The 22,628-nt window shown below is 44.8% G+C and overlaps 1 protein-coding gene across 1 annotated transcript in view; it reads right to left on the bottom strand.

Annotated features, from left to right (window-relative positions):
• Positions 1 to 22,628, bottom strand: part of MPRIP (myosin phosphatase Rho interacting protein) — a gene marked incomplete in the record, with an annotated part of 257,621 nt that overhangs the window by 202,717 nt on the left and 32,276 nt on the right.

A 22,628-nucleotide genomic window follows, 5' to 3' on the forward strand; every position in this document is an offset into this window, starting at 1 on the left:
TTTTTTTTACACAAAGTTGTCACTAAATGATATATTGCTCACACATGCTATGGGCGTATGTGAAATGACACCCCAAAATAAATTCTGCTGCTTCTCCTGAGTACGGGGATACCACATATGTGGGACTTTTTGGGAGCCTAGCCGCGTACGGGGCCCCGAAAACCAAGCACCGCCTTCAGGCTTTCTAAGGGCGTAAATTTTTGAGTTCACTTCTCACTACCTATCACAGTTTTGAAGGCCATAAAATGCCAAGATGGCACAAAACCCCCACAAATGACCCCATTTTAGAAAGTAGACACCCCAAGCTATTTGCTGAGAGGCATGTTGAGTTCATGGAATATTTTATATTTTGCCACAAGTTGCGGGAAAATTACAAACTTTTTTTTTTTTTTTTTTTTTTTCACAAAGTTGTCACTAAATGATATATTGCTCACACATGCCATGGGCATATGTGAAATGACACCCCAAAATAAATTCTGCTGCTTCTCCTGAGTACGGGGATACCACATATGTGGGACTTTTTGGGAGCCTAGCCGCGTACGGGGCCCCGAAAACCAAGCACCGCCTTCAGGCTTTCTAAGGGCGTAAATTTTTGAGTTCACTTCTCACTACCTATTACAGTTTTGAAGGCCATAAAATGCCAAGATGGCACAAAACCCCCACAAATGACCCCATTTTAGAAAGTAGACACCCCAAGCTATTTGCTGAGAGGCATGTTGAGTCCATGGAATATTTTATATTTTGCCACAAGTTGCGGGAAAATTACAAACTTTTTTTTTTTTTTTTTTTTTTTTCACAAAGTTGTCACTAAATGATATATTGCTCACGCATGCCATGGGCATATGTGAAATGACACCCCAAAATAAATTCTGCTGCTTCTCCTGAGTACGGGGATACCACATATGTGGGACTTTTTGGGAGCCTAGCCGCGTACGGGGCCCCGAAAACCAAGCACCGCCTTCAGGCTTTCTAAGGGCGTTACAGTTTTGAAGGCCATAAAATGCCAAGATGGCACAAACCCCCCCAAATGACCCCATTTTGGAAAGTAGACACCCCTAAATTTAGGGGTACACTAGTGAGACTAGGTAATAAATGGCGGGTGCCCTGAAACTATAAAAAAATAACTAACCAACCAGCGTCACCTGTAACAGTTATATGGTGATCACTGGTGAAAGGGTTAACTAGGGGGCAATCAGGGGGCTTTATGCGGTAGTATATGGGGGTCCCTGGCGCTATAAAAAGCTGCGGCGAACCTAAATACCTACCTGCCTAACTAGCGTCACCTGTGACACTAATACAGCGATCAGAAAAACGATCGCTTATTAGGCTGGGTTCACACTGGAGCGATGCGGGAACGCCACGAATGCGCGGCGGGTTCCCGCATCGCATGCCTCCCGGCGGCAGTTCACACTGCCCTATGCGAACTGCTGGGAGTGTCAGTGAAATGTTACTGACACCCCCAGATCAGTTCGCATATCGCAGTGCGATCTGCAAACTCGGATCGCATCGTGTGAACACCCATGCGATCCGATTCTGCTGCGGGCCAAAAAAAGGGTCCCGTGCGAATTTGCGGCGGGTGCGGCGGGTGTGGCGGGTGCGGCGGGTGCGGCGAATGGCTGAACTCGAATCGCACAGAGATCGGATGTGATTTGCACTGCAGTGCGGTGCGAATCACATTCGTTCTCATAAACCGCTGCAATGTGAACCCAGCCTTAGTGACACTGGCGACGGGGGGTGATCACGGGGTTAAACCTTTATTGGGGGGGGTTAGGGGGGCACATTAGAACTAAAGGGGGCTAACTCTAACTGCCCTAACAGTTATTACAGTCACAAATGACACCAATGCAAAAAAAAAAAAAAAAAAAAAAAAAATGACATTGGTGTCACTGTGACTGGGGGGCAGGGGTAATTGGGGGGGTGATCGGGGGGTAAAGGGGGGGTGTGAGTGTGCCTGGCATGTTCTACTGTGTGTGTAGAGTGTTGGTGCAACTTACTGATCCGCTCTCCTCCGTGTCGGAACGAAAAATACCGACACGGAGGAGAGAATACATCACTTCCTCTCCTGTGTTTACATTACAGGAGAGGAAGTGATGTCACCGGGGATTTCTATTCGTCGAGAGCGATCGCGAGGGGGTGGCCATGAATGAATGGCCGCCCCCTCATCCCGGATCGCTCTCGACGGAATGCCGACCGCCGCAGGCACCGGGGGGGGGGCCCGATCGGGCCCCCCACCCGCGGGCAGGCAGGGACTTATATATACGCCCATATGCCTGCCCGTGCCATTCTGCCGACGTATATCGTCGTGCGGCGGTCGGCAAGTGGTTAAAGCGGAACGTCCGTTATTTATTTTTTTTTTTTTTTTAACTCTTTCCATCTATTAAATCTTCTGCCCTTGCCCTTCTGCCCTTGTTTTAACTTTGGATAGTAAAACCTTTTTTTCTGCCAGTACATACCTTATACAGCCCACTTCCTGTTTCTTGTCTGGTAAAAGCCTAGGCTTAAGACATTGTGTACAGCGCTCTCTCTCTTGTGACAGTTTGCCAGGAAGGGGATGGGGGGGGGGGGGATGAGTCATAAGGAGGGCCAATGAGCGCTGCAGAGCTGGAGGTGTGCCTCTATGTGTCTGTGTAAATCCAGGAAGTGAACAGGCAGCAGCTTCAGCTGCTCACAGTTAAAATGGCTGCAGCCAGACTTAGTGGAGGGAGCTTTCTGCAGCATATTTGGCAAGTACAGAATCACAGTATATATAAGATAATATGCAAACTGGTTGGAGGGAAGCTTCAGAATAGTTTGGATTAAAAAAAAAAAAAAAAAAGGGTCCTGTGCACCTTTGGGTCCAGTCCACGCAAACATTCGCACTGGAGTCAAAATTGTATCTCTCTAATATATATATATATTATATTATATTATATTATATTATATTATATTATAATATATATATATATATATATATATATATATATATATATATATATATATATATACATATACATACACACACACTATAGTATATATATATCCCATATCTATTTGCAGCATTAACTGCAAAGCAAAGTCCGGTCTGGAGGGGCAGCAGACCTGATACAGTCATACAATACTTTTGAGTCTTGTCCGTCCCCCCGTCCCCCACCTATGTCAGGGCAAGGAAGGAAATCAGCACCATTATTCTACTCTCTCCTCCTATTAGCATGTTCCTTGTTAGCACATGATCACTGGTGCACTCATGTCTACTAGTCTAAGCTCTGCTGTAAAAGGATCAAAGCAGATAGATACCAAGTCAAATTTGAGTATTTACACGGCTTGCATAAATAAAAAAAATAAAAATTAATGAATTAAAAAAAAAATGAATAACTGTAATAATGCATTAAATACAGAGGCCCTTTAATGTGTACCTGTTGCATAGTGGTTGACACATTACTCTAACAGTTTGATCATAGCAATGGATACAGATTAGTTCCATGAAATGACAGCTCTCTCGTTAAACAGTAATAACATAAGACTGGTGCGGCCTGGGAGCTGGCAGATGTCACCTGTGTATACACAGCACTGCCTGCTCTGCTCAGTGTTTAGCTGGCGGTGCCTGTGCTGGATCAGAGGTGACAGAAGCACCTTAACAGGGGCCAGCTGGTGACAAGCAGAAAAAGGCCAGCGGGAAGTCCTGGAGTTACAGTTTACACTTTATAGGAAGATCTGCCATGGTGATCCTAAACAGAGGCAGAGTCCTGTGACCAGGAGCCAACATGAACCAGGAGGGCAGAGGGATTTCAGAGCTCTGGATGGGCTGTTATGGGTGGTCAAACGGGCACAGACAAGGAGATAGGCAGGATATAGGATATTGAGGTGTATGACCAGTCTCATACTCTGTACGGTCATTTGTGTATTTATTATGCAGCAAATCACAAATTACAGAAAGCCGCACTGATGCCGGTATCTAAGCAGGCATCCTTTTGCTTGTCAAATGCTTGTCCCCTGGCTGAGCGTTGCTTCAATATTTTATAAGTGATTGACTCAGAAGATACAGTATCTCACAAAAGTGAGTACACCCCTCACATTTTTGTAAATATTTTATTCTATCTTTTCATGTGACAACACAGAAGAAATGACACTTTGCTACAATGTAAAGTAGTGAGTGTACAGCTTGTATAACCGTGCAACTCAACACACAGCTATTAATGTCTAAACCACTGGCAACAAAAGTGAGTACACCCCTAAGTGAAAGCATCCAAATTGGGCCCAAAGTGTCAATATTTTGTGTGGCCGCCATTATTTTCCAGCACTGCCTTAAAGGGATTGTAAAGTTAATTTTTTATTTTTTTTTAAATAACAAACATGTTATATTTACCTCCACTGTGCAGCTCAATTTGCACAGAGTGGCCCCAAACCTGCTCTTCTGGGGTCCCTCGGCGGGTGTCTCGGCTTCCTCCCGCAGGTACTTCTCGCGTTCATGCGAGCTCCCTCGTGTGGTGAGAAGCACCTGCGGGCACGCTCCCGTGATACAGCCGGCGGCTATAGCCGCTTGCTATATCACTCGGCCCCGCCCCCCAGCCCTCCGCATCAGTGGATGTGATTGACAGCAGCGCGAGCCAATGGCTGCGCTGCTTTCCATCCATCCACTCCAGCCAATCAGCAGCCAGGCTGAGTGGTGAAGAAGAACGGCGGGGGCGAGCACGGGATTTTCGAGGGGTGAGGTAAGTAAAACGGGGGGCTCGGGGTGCAGGCACTGTCAGATGTTTTTTCACCATTAAGGTGAAAAAACATTTACCTTTACAACCCCTTTAACCCTCTTGGGCATGGAGTCCACCAGAGCTTTGCAGGTTGGCACTGGAGTCCTTTTCCACTCCTCCATGATGACATCACAGAGCTGGTGGATGTTAGAGACCTTGTGCTCCTCACCTTCCGTTTTGAGGATGCTCCACAGATGCTCAATAGGGTTTAGGTCTGGAGACATGCTTGCCCAGTCCATCACCTTTACCCTCAGCTTCTTTATAAAGGCAGTGGTTGTCTTGGAGGTGTGTTTGGGGTCGTTCTGTTGGAATACTGCCCCGCAGCCCAGTCTCTGAAGGGAGGGGATCATGCTCTGCTTCAGTATGTCACAGTACATGTTGGCATTCATGGTTCCCTCAATGAACTGTAGCTCCCCAGTGCCGGCAGCACTCATGGAGCCCCAGACCATGACAGTCCCAACCCCAAATGCTTGACTGTTGGCAAGACACACTTGTCTTTGTACTCGTCACCTGGTTGCCCCCACATACACTTGACACCATCTGAACCAAAAAAGTTTATTTTGGTCTCATTAGACCACAAGACATGGTTCCAGTAATCCATGTCCTAAGTCTGCCTGTCCTCTGCAAGCTTTTTGCAGGCTTTCTTGTGCATCATCTTTAGAAAAGGCTTCCTTCTGCAACGACAGCCATGCAGACCAATTTAATGCAGTGTGCGGTGTATGGTCTGAGCACTGACAGGCTGCCAGCACTCATACATCTATTTCCCAAAGACAATCTCTGCATATGATACAGAGCATGTGCACTCAACTTCTTTGGTCGACCATGGCGAGGCCTGTTCTGAGTGGAACCTGTCCTGTTAAACTGCTGTATGGTCTTGGCCACCGTGCTGTAGCTTGGCCATCTTTATGTAGAGCAACAATTCTTTATTTCAGATCCTCAGAGAGTTCTTTGTCATGAGGTGCCATGTTGAACTTCCAGTGACCAGTAAGAGAGAGAGAGGGCGATAACACCAAATTTAACACTCCTGCTCCCCATTCACACCTGAGAACTTGTAACACTAATGAGTCACATGACACAGAGGAGGGAAAATGGCAAATTGTCCAAATTGGACATTTTCACTTAGGGGAAAACTCACCTTTGTTGACAGTGGTTTAGACGTTAATGGCTGTGTGTTGAGTTATTTTGAGGGGACATTTCTTCAGTGTCACATGAAAAGCTATAATAAAATATTTACAAAAATGTGAGGGGTGTACTCACTTTTGAGATTGTGTGTGTGCGTGTGTGTGCGTGTGTGCGCGCGTGTGTGTGTGTGTCACCCTTGGCAGTACAAGCACATACACATAACATTAAGCCGCATGAGGGGCTTCTCCCATACATCAGTCACGCAGCGTTTTGCTCGGCAAGCCATGACTATATAAGGGCCCTGCGATGGGAGGCCGAAATATAAACAGTTTACTTCTACAGGTCCTGACACGGTGCGGAGTCTGCTGGAAAGGCCATTGTTAAACATCTTACAAAGCAGCTTGTGCGGAGAGGACTGTGTGGTTTGACAGCAGCAGCAATTCATAACCGTTAGCCTGTTCTATCGCCACTCCGCATAAAGGATTCCAAGCTATTCCAACCCGGCCAAGTCAAATAAATACCTATATAATTAATGCAAGCCTTTCTTCAAAAACATTTTACAGTTGCGTGTGTCGCCCAATTACACATAAGCGCTTCAGATCTGTACAATCTGTGCAGTCAAAAACACAGAAGCAGATTTGAAAAAGTCCGTCCGCCACAAAAGTAGCAGCTACTACTGCTGTGTGTGCCAGACTGGTACTCTTTAAAGAAAACCAGTCATGATAACAATGCAGGAGCAGCCACTGTCATCCTTATACTTTATCTTGCTTCACTATTGAGCTAGACAAATACATATGTTCCAGGTAAGAGGGACTCAAGTAATAAAGAAAAAAAAAAAAAAAAAATACCCCAGGAGCCAGCACATTGGGGGAAAAAAAAAGATGAAACACACACACACGCACACACACACACACACAACAGCAAAACGGCAGCTCCCATATTCCTAGTCAACCAACAGAAGAAGCTACTGGATGACCAAGATCAATTAGCAAGACCAATGGCAGCTCCCATATTCCTAGCCAACCAACAGAAGAAGCTACTGGATGACCAAGACCAATGGCAGCTCCCATATTCCTAGCCAACCAACAGAAGAAGCTACTGGATGACCAAGATCAATTAGCAAGACCAATGGCAGCACCCATATTCCTAGCCAACCAACAGAAGAAGCTACTGGATGACCAAGATCAATTAGCAAGACCAATAGCAGCTCCCATATTCCTAGCCAACCAACAGAAGAAGCTACTGGATGACAAAGATCAATTAGCAAGACCAATGGCAGCTCCCATATTCCTAGCCAACCAACAGAAGAAGCTACTGGATGACCAAGATCAATTAGCAAGACCAATGGCAGCTCCCATATTCCTAGCCAACCAACAGAAGAAGCTACTGGATGACCAAGATCAATTAGCAAGACCAATGGCAGCTCCCATATTCCTAGCCAACCAACAGAAGAAGCTACTGGATGACCAAGGTCAATTAGCAAAACCAATGGCAGCTCCCATATTCCTAGCCAACCAACAGAAGAAGCTACTGGATGACCAAGGTCAATTAGCAAGACCAATGGCAGCTCCCATATTCCTAGCCAACCAACAGAAGAAGCTACTGGATGACCAAGATCAATTAGCAAGACCAATGGCAGCTCCCATATTCCTAGCCAACCAACAGAAGAAGCTACTGGATGACAAAGATCAATTAGCAAGACCAATGGCAGCTCCCATATTCCTAGCCAACCAACAGAAGAAGCTACTGGATGACCAAGATCAATTAGCAAGACCTATGGCAGCTCCCATATTCCTAGCCAACCAACAGAAGAAGCTACTGGATGACCAAGGTCAATTAGCAAGACCAATGGCAGCTCCCATATTCCTAGCCAACCAACAGAAGAAGCTACTGGATGACCAAGATCAATTAGCAAGACCAATGGCAGCACCCATATTCCTAGCCAACCAACAGAAGAAGCTACTGGATGACCAAGATCAATTAGCAAGACCAATGGCAGCTCCCATATTCCTAGCCAACCAACAGAAGAAGCTACTGGATGACCAAGATCAATTAGCAAGACCAATGGCAGCTCCCATATTCCTAGCCAACCAACAGAAGAAGCTACTGGATGACCAAGATCAATTAGCAAGACCAATGACAGCTCCCATATTCCTAGCCAACCAACAGAAGAAGCTACTTGACCGATGAAAACACATATGCTTGTTCCAGGTAAGGGACTCGTCAAGTAGTGAAGAGAAAAATAAAAATATCCCAGGAGACAGCACCCTGGGGGAAAAAAATAAATGGAGAAATAAAATAAATTAATTAATTTAAAAAAAAAAACACAAAAACCATCAATTGCTAGGAATATGGGCGCTGCCAATCAACAGAAACAGCTACTTGATGACAAAGATCTCAAAAGAGTCCACCTGGCATTTTGGCAGCCAAAAACTTCCCCCTTCTTCAGGGTTTACAATCTAAGAAGAACTTAATCTGGACTCAAGGGACTTTGCTATATTAATCTACTTGGGTAAAATCTCCAACAGTAGAACCTGCACTATTGGCAGCAGTGATCAGTAATCTAGTGTACCACCATTGTTGGAAATAACAGATTACTAGTTACTGTTGCCACTGCCAATATCGCAGGTTCAACTGTTGGAGATTTTACCTAAGCAGATTAATATAGCAAAGTCCCTTCTTGAGTCCAGATTAAGTTCTTATTCGATCTTAAGCTCGAGGGGGGGGGGGGGTGTTAGCCCTTGAAATGTGTTGCTCGTTTAATTGTTCTGGCACTCCTTCTGTTGGTTTATGCTTCAAGTGACTTTTAGAGTACCCATCAGAGGGTAGCCTTGTCTACATCAGGAGAGCCAACGAGCCCTCCGAATGATTGTGTCCTTCGCAGCTCTACATACATGAATATGTTTTGAAGGCCCAATACCTCTTAGATGTATCCTTTTGTTGTTTTGCTTTTAGAGTTGAGCTTGGGCTTCCTCCAAAAACTCTTCTCTAGCCGAACTCCCACCCTGCAGCTCACGTAAACAAAGAGGTAGACTATGGAAAGGTCTTGGCCTGCAACTCAATGGAGTTAAAAAAAAAAAAAAGAGCTCAAGTTTGTCTAGAACTGAGTTTAGAGGAAGCCCGAGGTTATCTCTATTCCTTTTAAACACATTTAGGAACCTTTGTGTTCAGCTTCCCCTCTCTATTCTCCCATTAAAGTCTATGGAATGACCTGGTGCTCCTAGGTATGAGGCAATATATGTGACCTTCTCCCCTTCCTCCCAAGATGCAGTGTTCAGGTTTAAAAAGACAAAACCACCAAAATAGCCAAAGATGATGCGATTCCTTTTAGACATGGGTATCAAACTCAAACTCCAATTTCAGTGCAGGGCGCATCAGCATTATGGTTGCCGTCAAACGGCCGGTTGCATCTTTAAGACTATATACATTTATATACTCTATCATATAAAATAATTGTGTCTGCATTTGATCATTAGTGGATTTAGTAATAACAAGCTGTGAAGGGTAAGTGCACACCGGCATGGAGCCCCCTCACACTCTAGTCTGAAAAGGTGTGTTGCACACCGCTGGTATCAATCACAAGAAACTTTATTGGAGACTCCTCAGCCATAACATGGTTCTGCCATGGTGTTCTGTCTGAGCATTCGCCAATAGATTTCTTGGAAGCTACACTAGTTGTGTGCGACCTTCCTTTTCAACATAGAATTGCATTATTCTCATAATTATAGGCAGCTGTCCAAAGTACCTTACCATCCCCCTTACATCAAATGTCAAGCGCCCCACCATCAGAAGTCAACAGTCCCTCACCCATCTCGACATCACTCACCCCCTTACCATATGCTTCTTCCAGGAAGAAGCCTTGGGCAGAGCTAGGAAGCAGAAAGTAGCCTCCCTGCGGCTGCACAGGGAAGTGCAGGATCTGAGGAAGTTCTGCTCTCCCCTCTGCTGTCAACTGCTGAGACAATGTGGGGGGGGGGGGGGGGGTGCTGCAGGAGAAGTATGAGGGCCACATTAAATAGCCTGGAGGGCTTCAGCCTGTGGCCTTGTGTTTGCCACATGTGCCTTTAGAGACACCAAAAGGGGCTAAAAAAAAAAAAAAAAATTGCCAACCTTAACCACCTCAATACCAGGCACTTAAAGCGGAGGTCCACCCTAAAGTGGACCTCCGCTCATCGGAACCCTCCCCCCCTCCGGCGCCACAATTGGCACCTTTCAGGGGGGAGGGGGGGTGCAGATACCTGTACAGTACAGGTATTCTGCACCCACTTCCGGGATAGCTCTCTGCGGAAAGGGGCGTAGATTACGCCCCTTTCCGCAAGTGCCCGCCCTTTTCCGCAAGTGCCCTGCTGCCTGCTGGGAAACACACAGATCCCAGAGGCAGCGGGGACCATCCTTATTGCGCAGCGCGATTCGCGCATGCGCAGTGGGGAACCGGGAAATGAAGCCGAAAGGCTCCATTTCCCCCGATTCCCATACCCAAGATGGCGGCGGCAGCACCCGACAAGACGATCTAGAGATCGGCTTCGGGTGCCGACATCGCGGGCGCGCTGGACAGGTAAGTGTCATTATTTTAAAAGTCAGCAGCTGCAGTATTTGTAGCTGCTGGCTTTAAAAAAAAAAAAAAAAAAAAAAAAAAACGCGGAGTCCCGGCAGACTCCCGCTTTAAACACCTTCCTGCCTAGGCCAATTTTGAGCTTTCAGCACTGTCGCAATTTAAATGACAATTGTGAGATCATGCTACACTGTATGAAATTTTTATCATTTTTCCCCCACAAATAGAGCTTTCTTTTGGTGGTATTTGATCACCTCTACGGTTTTTATTTTTTGCTAAATAAAAAAAGACCGAAAATTTTGAAAAAAATAAATATATATGTTTTTTTGTTTCAGTTTCAAAACTTTGTAAATAAGTACGTTTTCTCCTTCACTGATGGGCACTGATGGGGCTGCACTGACGGGCGTTGATAAGGCGGCACCAATGAAGTGGCATTGATGGGCACTGATCGGTGTCACTGATGGGTGACACGGATGGACACTGATAGGCGGCACGGATGGGCACTGATAGGCGGCATTGTATTGTTTTGTACTGATGGATGCCAATCAGTGCCAAACAATAATGCATGCCAATCAGTGATGCCTTTTGTGGGCACTGATTGGCATCCTTTGTGGGCACTGACTGGCATCCCTGGTGGTCTAGGGTGGCATACCTGGTGCTGGGCATCCCTGATGGTCTGGTGGCGTCCCTGGTGGTCCAGAGTGGGCATCCTCGGGCAACCCCGCAACAACGATCGCCGCGATGCGCCCGGCTCAAAATCCTGAGGACGTCATATGACGCCCAGTCAGGGTTTTGAAACCACTTTGCAGCCGTCATTCGTCTAAAGGGTAGGCGGCAAGTGGTTAAAAAAAAAGGAGGAGGACAAGCCATAATAATAAAAAAAATAAAATAAAAAAAAATAAAAAAAAAACAAACACCTTTCCTAACACGTTTTTATGCCTCAACACCCCTGGAGCCAGAATAGTTTTCCTTATTCAGAAAGATGCCGGTGTAAGTGTGTCCTTCCGGTGACCAGACATGCTCCGACACTAGGAGAAAAGTGCCTGTCATTACAAAATGCCGCTGTTGAAGTGTGCATTTCACTTTTCCCCTCAGTACATAGTGGTAGGGCTTGTGTTTACAAGAATGGTTACAGAAAGCAGGATTAGAGAAGGAAATGGACTAAAAAAAAAAACTTGACATTGCACAAGACAGGAATTCACTCTCAAGGCTTTAGAATGTGGCCTAGATAAGCAGAACCCTCCAAGGCATTTGGGCTCCCTTTGTAGTGGCCTCCCTTACCTGTATTCATTTACAGTGTGACCTCTCCAGGCACTGTGTGTCTATCACTGACAACACCACTCCTGTGCTATATAGGAGAGGCCAGGGGATCTCAAAAACCGTTTAAGAAAAATGTAAAGAAGGCATGGTAATTCTATTTAAAAAAAAAAAAAAAAAAATAAAAAAAAGCAGAATCCAAGATACAAACCCTACAAAACATAAAAAAAATAAAATCCACGCACAAGACCCACTTATTGAAGAGGCACAAGGGACATTAAGGTGACCTAGGTCTCTGGAATAAAACCGCTGATGTGGCAAAGAAAATAAAAAAAATTTAAAAAAGACCCACTTATTGCACCAACTTTGGAAACATATAGTAAGGTCATCAGTTTCTTAAATGGCTATGCTCAATTCTCACCAATGTCAGCAAGGCTCCACCCTGATCTCTAGCAAATGGATAGGCTGCATTCTCAGTGATGTCACTGGTCTCTAGCAAATGAATAGGCTGCATTCTCAGTGATGTCACTGGTCTCTAGCAAATGGATAGGCTGCATTCTGAGTGATGTCACTGGTCTCTAGCAAATGGATAGGCTGCATTCTCAGTGATGTCACTGGTCTCTAGCAAATGGATAGGCTGCATTCTGAGTGATGTCACTGGTCTCTAGCAAATGGATAGGCTGCATTCTCAGTGATGTCACTGGTCTCTAGCAAATGGATAGGCTGCATTCTCAGTGATGTCACTCATCTGTAGCAAATGGATAAGCTGCATTCTCAGCGCAGTCACTCGTCTCTAGCAAATGGATAGGTTGCATTCTCAGTGATGTCTATCCAATGGATAGACTGCATTCTAAGCGATCTCGCTGGTCTTTAGTAAATGAATAGGCTGCATTCTTATTAAATTGATAGACTAGACTACATTCTTATTGAGGTCACCAGTCTATCCTAAATAGAGAAGCTGCATTTTCAGCGATGTCATTGGTCTCCAGTAAATGGAGAGACAGGATTCTTAGTGATGTCTAGTAAATAGATAGGCCACTGCATTCTTAGTGATGGCACCCGTCTCTAGTAAATGGATAGGCTGCCTTCTCAGTGATGTCACCAGTCTCTAGTAAATATAGATAAGCTGCATTCTCTTGTTCAAGTATTTTATTAGAGAAAAGAGACAGAATACAATAAACATGTCACAGTAACAATGTGTGATATATAAGGATTGATAGAGCTGCATTCTCAATGATGTCACTGGTAAATGAATCGGCTGCATTCTTAGTGATGTCACCGGTGTCTAGTAAATAGATGAACTGCATTTTCAGTGATGTCACCAGTCTCTGGTGACTAGATGGCCTGTGTACTCATTGATGCCAATTTACTTGAAAGCCTACAAACCTATTAACCTTTGATGATTCACAACTCGATTCTATGTTATATGTCATTAAGTAACTCATAGTATAACTACAACAAAACAAAATGACCAGCCCCATAGCTAGTTAAAAAGACAACGCATTTTACTGTAAAGCCCTACCCAACAGAGCAGGTTATGTCAGAACACACACATATGTATGCAAAGCTGGCAGCAATTATGAAGATGACAGCTACATTTATTAATGCAATAAAACTACGCTTGAAACATTTGTGAAGCATTTAGGAAAGGTAAATGCCACTTAAAGCAAGGGCTGATCATTCCTAACCTACGGGTTTACAGTGCTATTATTTCATTAATGTAACATGCACCTGTATTACGCTCCTGTCAGGTAGCGCATAACTCGTGCATCACCCATCAAACCTCCAGGGAAAACAAAAACATAAAAATAAAATACTGTAATAATAATAGAAGCAATAACACAGGGAGTGTAATCCAGCCTTTCTCAACCTTTTCAACACAGAGGAACCCTTGAAATAGTTCTCTGGTCTCGGGGAAACCCTGCTAAAAATTTTAAATCTACAATTCATGATACATTAGTTTGATGGTCACTGGGAAGAATGATGGTCCTTACACTTGTGGTCATTGGGAAGAATGATGGTCCTTACACTTGTGGTCACTGGGAAGAATGATGGTCCTTACACTTGTGGTCATTGGGAAGAATGATGGTCCTTACACTTGTGGTCATTGGGAAGAATGATGGTCCTTACACTTGTGGTCATTGGGAAGAATGATGGTCCTTACACTTGTGGTCATTGGGAAGAATGATGGTCCTTACACTTGTGGTCATTGAGAAGAATTACCTCTTTACGGATAGCTAAAAATATCAATGGGATCTTGGGAACAGTGGGAACTTATCTGAGAGGCAGAAATTGCCCAATGCTGAAGGAACCCCTAGCAACCTCTGGAGGAACCCTAAGGTTCCACAGAACCCCGGTTGAGAATCACTGGTGTAATCTAAAGCTACAGCACTAACAACTACTATAACCAACCCAAGACCTACAGCAGCTGCTGGTTGCCAGAAGCTGGTTTGCAAACACTTTCGCCACGACTGGTTATTGAGGTCCTAGTTTGCTTATAGACGTATAATAAATAACTAGAATTCTTCTCCTCATTACCAAAGTAAAGCAAACCACAGATGAGTGGTTACATGTGAACAGCAGCTGCGCTGGCCATTGATATGCAGAATACGCAACAAAGTTGAGCATTCTAAAAGTAATATCTGCTTGTCCCACTTCCATCATAAATCCCAAAAAATAAGGGGTTTATTCCCAATTTTAGCATAGTGATCAAAGCCATGCAACCATTCATTTATGCCCCTATGGCCAAAAGTACATGAAGAATCACTTGTATATAGTAAACATATAGTGCCATGGTTTCCAAACTGCGTACAGCTGGTTTAGGCTTGTTGGCCACCAAGGCTTCTATTCTCTTCTTGACCAATAGAATGACTGGACACATTATGTTGAGGTGGGCTTTATGGAACCAAAAAGCCATCAATTTACAAATAGTGAGAAACAGTAGAGTCATCTTAAAATACAAGGAATTTGTTTGTCTCACTTCCATAGAAGATCCATAAATAAGGGACTTATTACTAGTAGTGGTTAGTCATAGTCAAGTGGACTTGTTCTATACGGTTTCATAGCTTGTTCTTGGGATTCAAGTTCAAATGTAGTGGCTTGGAAAGGCTACGAAATGACCTTCACAAGTCTAGCTGATTGTGACAGACAACTACGAACTATATCAGCTTCTCTCAACCAGAGTTCCATGGAACGTTAGGGTTCCTCTAGAGGCTGCTAGGGGTTCCTTGAGCAATCTTTTTAGTTATCTGTAAGGTGGGAATTCTTCTCAAAGACCACAAATGTTAGGCACATTATTCCCAGTGACCATACCACTAATGTGTCATGAGCCGAGAGAGAGTAATTATTAGCAGGGGTTCCCCGAGACCGGAAAGGTTATTTATTTTTACTTTTTAAGGGTTCCGCCATGTTAAAAAGGTTGAGTAAAGCCTTCACAGAAAGACATCTTCATCAAGCAGATGAAGACATCAGGAAGAGTACAGTGATCTTTGGGAGAGGTAATAGATGCCTGAAAAAGGCTCATGTACACATTGCATTTAGGCCTCATGCACTTAACATGAAAAACTATATCCAATTTTTGATCCACTTGAAGTGGGTGCCTTTAAAAGCCAATCCTTTTATCATGGATTATGGAAGTCAATCTTACCCTTCTGTATAGGAAGCTCAGAGTGGCAGCCCCAAATATAATAAAACATAGGATCAGTGGTAAAAAACAAACATTCTACTACCTGTACCTGAAATGGTCTTTAACAAAAACTGGAAGTTTTGGTCAATTAAGTGCTTTCCCAAACCCAGGTCAAGGTGTGGTAGCCATTCGAATTTGGGTCTGCAGTATATGTACACAACTGCTTATATGTAGCACTTCCCATTGCTTCTTGACTTGCTATATGAAAATTTAATTTTCAACGTAAAAGCAAATCCTTTCAGTGCAGCCACTGTGATGACCTCAAATCTATATATGGAGTCATTACATCCAGATGAAAGATAAAATATGGCTTGCAGTAGAACAGTCTGCTCTATAAGCCAAGGAATGAGAAGGGAAAGATTTTAGCAGGATTACTGGAGATGAAGCACATAAGATGGGAGTGTTCAGTATAGTGCAGTGGTCTCCAAACTGCGGCCCTTTGGATGCTATTTCTCCCATTGACACCAAAGTTGTGGTACTATTCCACCCACTGACACCAAAGATGGTGTTTTTACAGACCCCATAGACGAGACACTAAATCAAGGATACCATTTTCTACTCACACAGGCCACAGTCCGGCCCACCTAAGGTCTAAAGAGCAGTAAACTGGCCCTTTGTTTAGAAAGTTTGGATACCCCTGGTATAGTGGATCACCAGTAAGTCCAGAGAGTATACAGTAGGTAGGGCAGTGGCATGGAGATTGCAGAGCTGCCATTTCTAAATGTTACCTTCCTTAAAGTGGAGCTCCTCCCAAAAGAGGAATTTCCGCTTATTTGCACACCCCCCCCCCCCCTCTCAACTGCCACATTTGGCACTTTTTTGGGAGGGAGCAAGTACCTTTTGACAGGTACCCGATCCCACTTCAAGCTCAGATTGCTGTACTGAAGTCAGCCCCCTCCTCCTTCACCCAGTCTTCTGGGACACATCACAGGTCCCAGAAGACTACGGGACCATTCACAAAGTACAGCGCGGTTCTCACATGCGCAGTAGAGAAACTGGCTGTGAAGCCGCAAGGCTTCACTTCCTGTTTCCCTTACTTGATATGCCGTTGCCTGCACCCGAAGCCGGTTGAAGAATCGGTTTGGGGGGGGGGGGGGGACATCACTGGATCCCTGGACAGACAAGTATCCTCATACTAAAGTCAGCAGCTACATTATTTGGGAGGAGGGCCTGGAGCTTCTTTAAATTCAGCAACCTGCAGGGTTGGGTGGATCCTGAGTGTAAATCCAGAAGTAATTTCCCATTGGGTTTTCCAATGCATGTTTACTGTGTGACATCTATGACCCCCCACTATGTAATAGCAGTCTATTTACTGTAAGTGAAGGGCGGCATTTGCAGCTGTCCCTTTCAGTCTGGACATCCAGATAAACTCCGTGCAGTCAGATGGCAGCTGTCTAGCCACATTTAGGAAGGTAAAAGGTTTATGAAAACAAACAGAGGAAAGCCCCATGTGATGGACAGAGGCAGGTTCAGTTACAGAGAACCTCGTACATCCGCCTCTCGTTCTCACATACACAATTCCCAGAGTCTGCAGTCTGGGGCCATCATCGGCCCGTAACACATCCCAGCACACTGATGCATCTTGAATGGAGAGAGACACTGAACAGCTTCCTTGGATTATGTATCTGGAGGTGACGTAATGCAGAGGCAGTAAGCTCCGACCAGGTCTTACAACAGAACTCTTTACTTACACCAGGGCCTGGACAAAGTTCTCAAAGCCTACAAGGAACTCCTAACACCTTTTCTTTTGAGGTGAAGAAATTAGGAGACAGGTTTTGTAAAGTCCAAAACCTAACGGTAATTAAAGCTAGGCTCAGTATGAAACCAACATTTCAGGGGGCTCAAAAGATTCCTCCATCGGGGCTTGAGGGATTTGGAAGGAGAAAAAGGGAGAAGAAAGAAGAAAGACGAAGGAGGGAGGGAGAAGAAAGACGAAGGAGGGAGGAAGAAGAAAGAAGAAAGAAGAAGAAGAAGGAGGGAGGGAGAAGAAAGAAGAAAGAAGAAGAAGAAGGAGGGAGGGAGAAGAAAGAAGAAAGAAGAAGAAGAAGGAGGGAGGGAGAAGAAAGAAGAAAGAAGAAAGAAGAAGGAGGGAGGGAGAAGAAAGAAGAAAGAAGAAAGAAGAAGGAGGGAGGGAGAAGAAAGAAGAAAGAAGAAGGAGGGAGGGAGAAGAAAGAAGAAAGAAGAAGGAGGGAGGGAGAAGAAAGAAGAAAGAAGAAGGAGGGAGGGAGAAGAAAGAAGAAAGAAGAAGGAGGGAGGGAGAAGAAAGAAGAAAGAAGAAGGAGGGAGGGAGAAGAAAGAAGAAAGAAGAAAGAAGAAGGAGGGAGGGAGAAGAAAGAAGAAAGAAGAAAGAAGAAGGAGGGAGGGAGAAGAAAGAAGAAAGAAGAAGGAGGGAGGGAGAAGAAAGAAGAAAGAAGAAGGAGGGAGGGAGAAGAAAGAAGAAAGAAGAAGAAGAAGGAGGGAGGGAGAAGAAAGAAGAAAGAAGAAAGAAGAAGGAGGGAGGGAGAAGAAAGAAGAAAGAAGAAAGAAGAAGGAGGGAGGGAGAAGAAAGAAGAAAGAAGAAGGAGGGAGGGAGAAGAAAGAAGAAAGAAGAAGGAGGGAGGGAGAAGAAAGAAGAAAGAAGAAGGAGGGAGGGAGAAGAAAGAAGAAAGAAGAAGGAGGGAGGGAGAAGAAAGAAGAAAGAAGAAGGAGGGAGGGAGAAGAAAGAAGAAAGAAGAAGGAGGGAGGGAGAAGAAAGAAGAAAGAAGAAGGAGGGAGAAGAAAGAAGAAGGAGGGAGGGAGAAGAAAGAAGAAGGAGGGAGGGAGAAGAAAGAAGAAGGAGGGAGGGAGAAGAAAGAAGAAGGAGGGAGGGAGAAGAAAGAAGAAGGAGGGAGGGAGAAGAAAGAAGAAGGAGGGGGGGAGAAGAAAGAAGAAGGAGGGAGGGAGAAGAAAGAAGAAGGAGGGAGGGAGAAGAAAGAAGAAGGAGGGAGGGAGAAGAAAGAAGAAGGAGGGAGGGAGAAGAAAGAAGAAGGAGGGAGGGAGAAGAAAGAAGAAGGAGGGAGGGAGAAGAAAGAAGAAGGAGGGAGGGAGAAGAAAGAAGAAGGAGGGAGGGAGAAGAAAGAAGAAAGAATTGGAGCATGTCAGCATTTATGATGATGCAAGTCTTCCTAGTGACACCAGAACCCTCCTATTTCTTGTCCTGGTGTCCCTGGGACAGGTTTGGGGGATGATTCTCCCCAATGAGGACAGCACCACTCCGCTTACAGAAGTCCTGTCAGGGCTGGGCTCAGCCTTTCCTTCTCTGAGCTGCCCGCTCAGCTGTCAGCTAATTGCCAGCTCCTATCTCTCCAGTTACTCAGCTGTTGATGCCATCTTGCTCATCAGACCTGCCTACTTAAGCCGTCCAAGTCCAGAGGTTCTCTGCCTTCACCTTTGGTCAACATCAGAGAAACTATCTCCTGCGATCCTGTTCAAGACTTGCTTTGCTGACATCCCTGCTGGCTCCAGATCCTGCTAGCTGTTCCACTACATTGACACCTGACATCTGGCTTGGCTGACCATCCATTCCGATTACTGAATTTTAGCTATGTTTTGACTATGTTTGTTCTTTTTACTTTTATTAGTAAACAAGTGTGATCTAACTGTACTTCTGTCTCGGCCTGATTTCATGATTTCTGACCAGAGTGAGAATTTTAGTACTTGCGTGTAAAATCCATTTCTTGGAGTACATCACAGGACACACAGCAACCATCTCAAAGTGATACTAAAAGCGGTACTCTCACGATGTACAAATTGGTTTGGGGTGCCGACATCGCGGGATCACTGGACAGGCAAGTGTCCTTATATTAAAAGTCACTTTCAATTTATTTTTTATTTTTTCAGACGGAGCTCGGCTTTAACAAAAAAAAAAAAAAATGGCAGACTCAATGAGCTGTCGTCTTTTTCTGCCATCACTTTTCTATGTTTCTAATTTACATTCTCCCTTATTTTTCTGTATATAAATGATGGCACTACCTTTATTCTTTTTCCTATTCAATATACAGCTGTCATATGACCCAGCTCTTTCCCACCACCTATCTGCAGGGAAACATAAGCAGGAGCTTTTTAGACCTCACATTTTCATAAAAATAAAAAAAATATTTGGAATAAAGAACAAAAATAATTAATATCAACAAACTGTTTTAAATTGACAATGTAAAAACATAATCCACCACCACATATATGCGCCTACACTTGAAAATGTTGATAGCGATACATGTTACATATCGCTGCACATGTCAGAATGATAGCGATAATTCTAGCTCCTCCGTAAGGCTAAATAAAGCGCTGGTAAACAAGAACTGCTCCTAACTTATTTTTAGCTGGCTCCTATATTCAAAAGCAAATTTGTCAAGCCCCCAAATAACCATATAACACACATAACCCGATAAATGCATAGCACCATGCTTGAGCTCTGCCCACGCTCCGGTTGTCCAGCAATCAGCATTGGAAATTGCTAGCCATATACCTGTGACACCATGCAACTCATGGTGTCCCACAGCACCCCTCCTTGATTGCAAACCTTGACTGGGAAACTTTTCTGCTGTGCCCTGAAGCTGTCCAAGACGCAGATAGCATGAGGGGCCTGATTGACACCATGAGTTGTCCCTCCTAGATTGTTAGCTCCAACAAGCGGGGCCCTCCGATTCCCCCCTGCATTGAATTTATTGAATTATATTAGAGCTGCCACGACGACTCGGCGTAATCGATTACGTCGACTACAAAAATACGTTGACGCGCGTGCAGGGCATCGATGCGTCACAGTGCTCAGTATCTCCCGCTCTCCTCCGTGCCACTGCCCCCCCCTCTTCTCCACCTCCGTGCATCTGTCCCCCTCCGTGCCGCCACCCCCCTCTCTTCTCCCCCTCCGTGCATCTGTCACCCTCCATGCCGCCGCCCCCCTCTCTTCTCCCCCTCCGTGCATCTGTCCCCCTCCGTGCCGCCACCCCCCTCTCTCCTCCCCCTCCGTGCATCTGTCCCCCTCCGTGCCGCCACCCCCCTCTCTTCTCCCCCTCCGTGCATCTGTCCCCCTCCGTGCCGCCACCCCCTCTCTTCTCCCCCTCCGTGCATCTGTCACCCTCCGTGCCGCTGCCCCCTCTCTTCTCCCCCTCCGTGCATCTGTCCCCCTCCGTGCCGCCACCCCCCTCTCTTCTCCACCTCCGTGCATCTGTCCCCCTCCGTGCCGCCACCCCCCTCTCTTCTCCCCCTCCGTGCATCTGTCCCCCTCCGTGCCGCCACCCCCCTCTCTTCTCCCCCTCCGTGCATCTGTCCCCCTCCGTGCCGCCACCCCCCTCTCTTCTCCCCCTCCGTGCATCTGTCACCCTCCGTGCCGCTGCTCCCCTCTCTTCTCTTCTCCCCTCTGTGCTGCCGTCCCCCTCTTTCTTCTCTGTCTCCCCCTCCGTATCTCAGGATGGAGAGCGGAGGCAGAAGCCGGTAAGCCCGGCTCCTTCGTTTTCAGAATGGACAGAGTCAGTGACCACTGACTCTGTCCATTCACATAACTGAAACATTGTAATTGCCTGTGATTACGATGTCTCAGTTAATGAATGGAGAGAAGCCGCTGTCTTCTCTCCATTCATTATCAGTGCAGCAGAGGCTGCAGAGAAAGGGACTGGGGAATCTCTGTCCTCAGTCCCTTTCCCTGTCTCAAATGGGAGAGGTCAGAAGTCTGTTAAGACCCTCGATATCTCACTATAGCCCCCCCAACAGGGCTGATAAAAAATTGCAAAAAAAATAAAATAATAATAATAATAAAAAAACAAAACAAACACTGACTGTCCCCACACACCCTCCCCCTTAAAAAAAGAAAACATTGCAAAAAATAAATTATAAACATTCATGAACTTCTGAACAGAAAATATAAAGTTAAGATAAAAGAATATAAAATGTTTATAATATATATATATATATATATATATATATATATATATATATATATATATATATATATATATATATATATATATACACATACACACACACACACACACACACACACACACACACACACACATATACACATACATATACATACACACACACACAAATTATATTTTATCTTACGTTTTTTAGCTAATCAAAAAAAAAAAAAAGAAATAAATAAAAAACACTAGATTCATTTAAAAAAAAAAAAATCAAAAAAAAAAAAAAAATCGGATAGTCGTTGACTATTTGAAAAAATAATTGATATATTAGTCGACAGACAAATTAATCGTTAGTTGCAGCTCTAAATTATATTGTAATTGTACTGTTCTTCGTAATGTTGTAAAGCGCCACGTAAACTGTCGGCGCTATATAAATCCTATATATAATAATAATAATAATAAGTTGTCAATGGTGGTGGCAAATGCCGGGAATTTGCCATGCCGATTGCTGGACAACTAGGTTGTGGGCAGAAGACAAACACGGTGCCATGCATTTATCAATGTACATGTTATGCGGCTGTTTAACATTCATATAGTATTTGGAGGGTGAGCTTCCGCTTTAATGGCAGCTACGACTTGTCTGAAAAGCCATCAGTAATCAGAAGTCAGACTACAGCTTCCCACAATCAATAACAAACTGAACAGGCTGTCTTTGTCAAATCTCTCCATGTTTGGCCTGTATCACAATCAGAATGATATTCAGCAGTCAATCATCCTGTATACTTTACACTGTAAACACCATTTCAACCTTCTAAAGACAAAAGCTTGGAAAAAAAAAAAAAACGCATCTCCGGTTTCCACACAAAGGACAATTGTGGAAGCCGTTTGCTTGGAGACCGTGAAGGGCAGAAGCCTGAGCAATTAGCTTTTCCTTTCCATCTCCATTACAAGCGCCTGACAGCTAGCACTCCCATGGAAGGCATGCCCCTGGTGAAATCAGATGGGCCGGGAATGCCATGACCAATCACAACGCACCTGTCATTGTTTACAGGTTTTTCCCTTTGCTGCTCTTTAACCCCTTCATGACAGAAGGTAAAAACAAACCTTACAAAAAAAGGCAAGTTCGCCTTCACCAAAAAGCTGCCAGGGCAGGCAAGAGGGCGCCTGTAGATGAAATCAAACTTTGCAGATTTAACCAAAGTTAAATGATGCTCTTGCTATAGGTAGGCCATTTATGTACCTCCTGAAGCCGAACGGAAAAAAATCCCAAAAGATGGCATCATCCTGCCCTGCCTTGTTGCTAAGACGTTGCTAGGACATTGCCAAGACTGTCCCAGCTGATTTAAACCTCCTCACATGCACTCTTCTCTCCTGCCACAGTAGCTCTAAGCTCAGGCATGCTGCAACAG

The sequence above is a fragment of the Lithobates pipiens genome, unplaced genomic scaffold (genome assembly GCF_037356315.1).
Source record: "Lithobates pipiens isolate NorthernLeopardFrog02 unplaced genomic scaffold, aLitPip1_a1.2 Scaffold_22, whole genome shotgun sequence".
NCBI classification, from domain to species: Eukaryota; Metazoa; Chordata; class Amphibia; order Anura; family Ranidae; genus Lithobates; species Lithobates pipiens.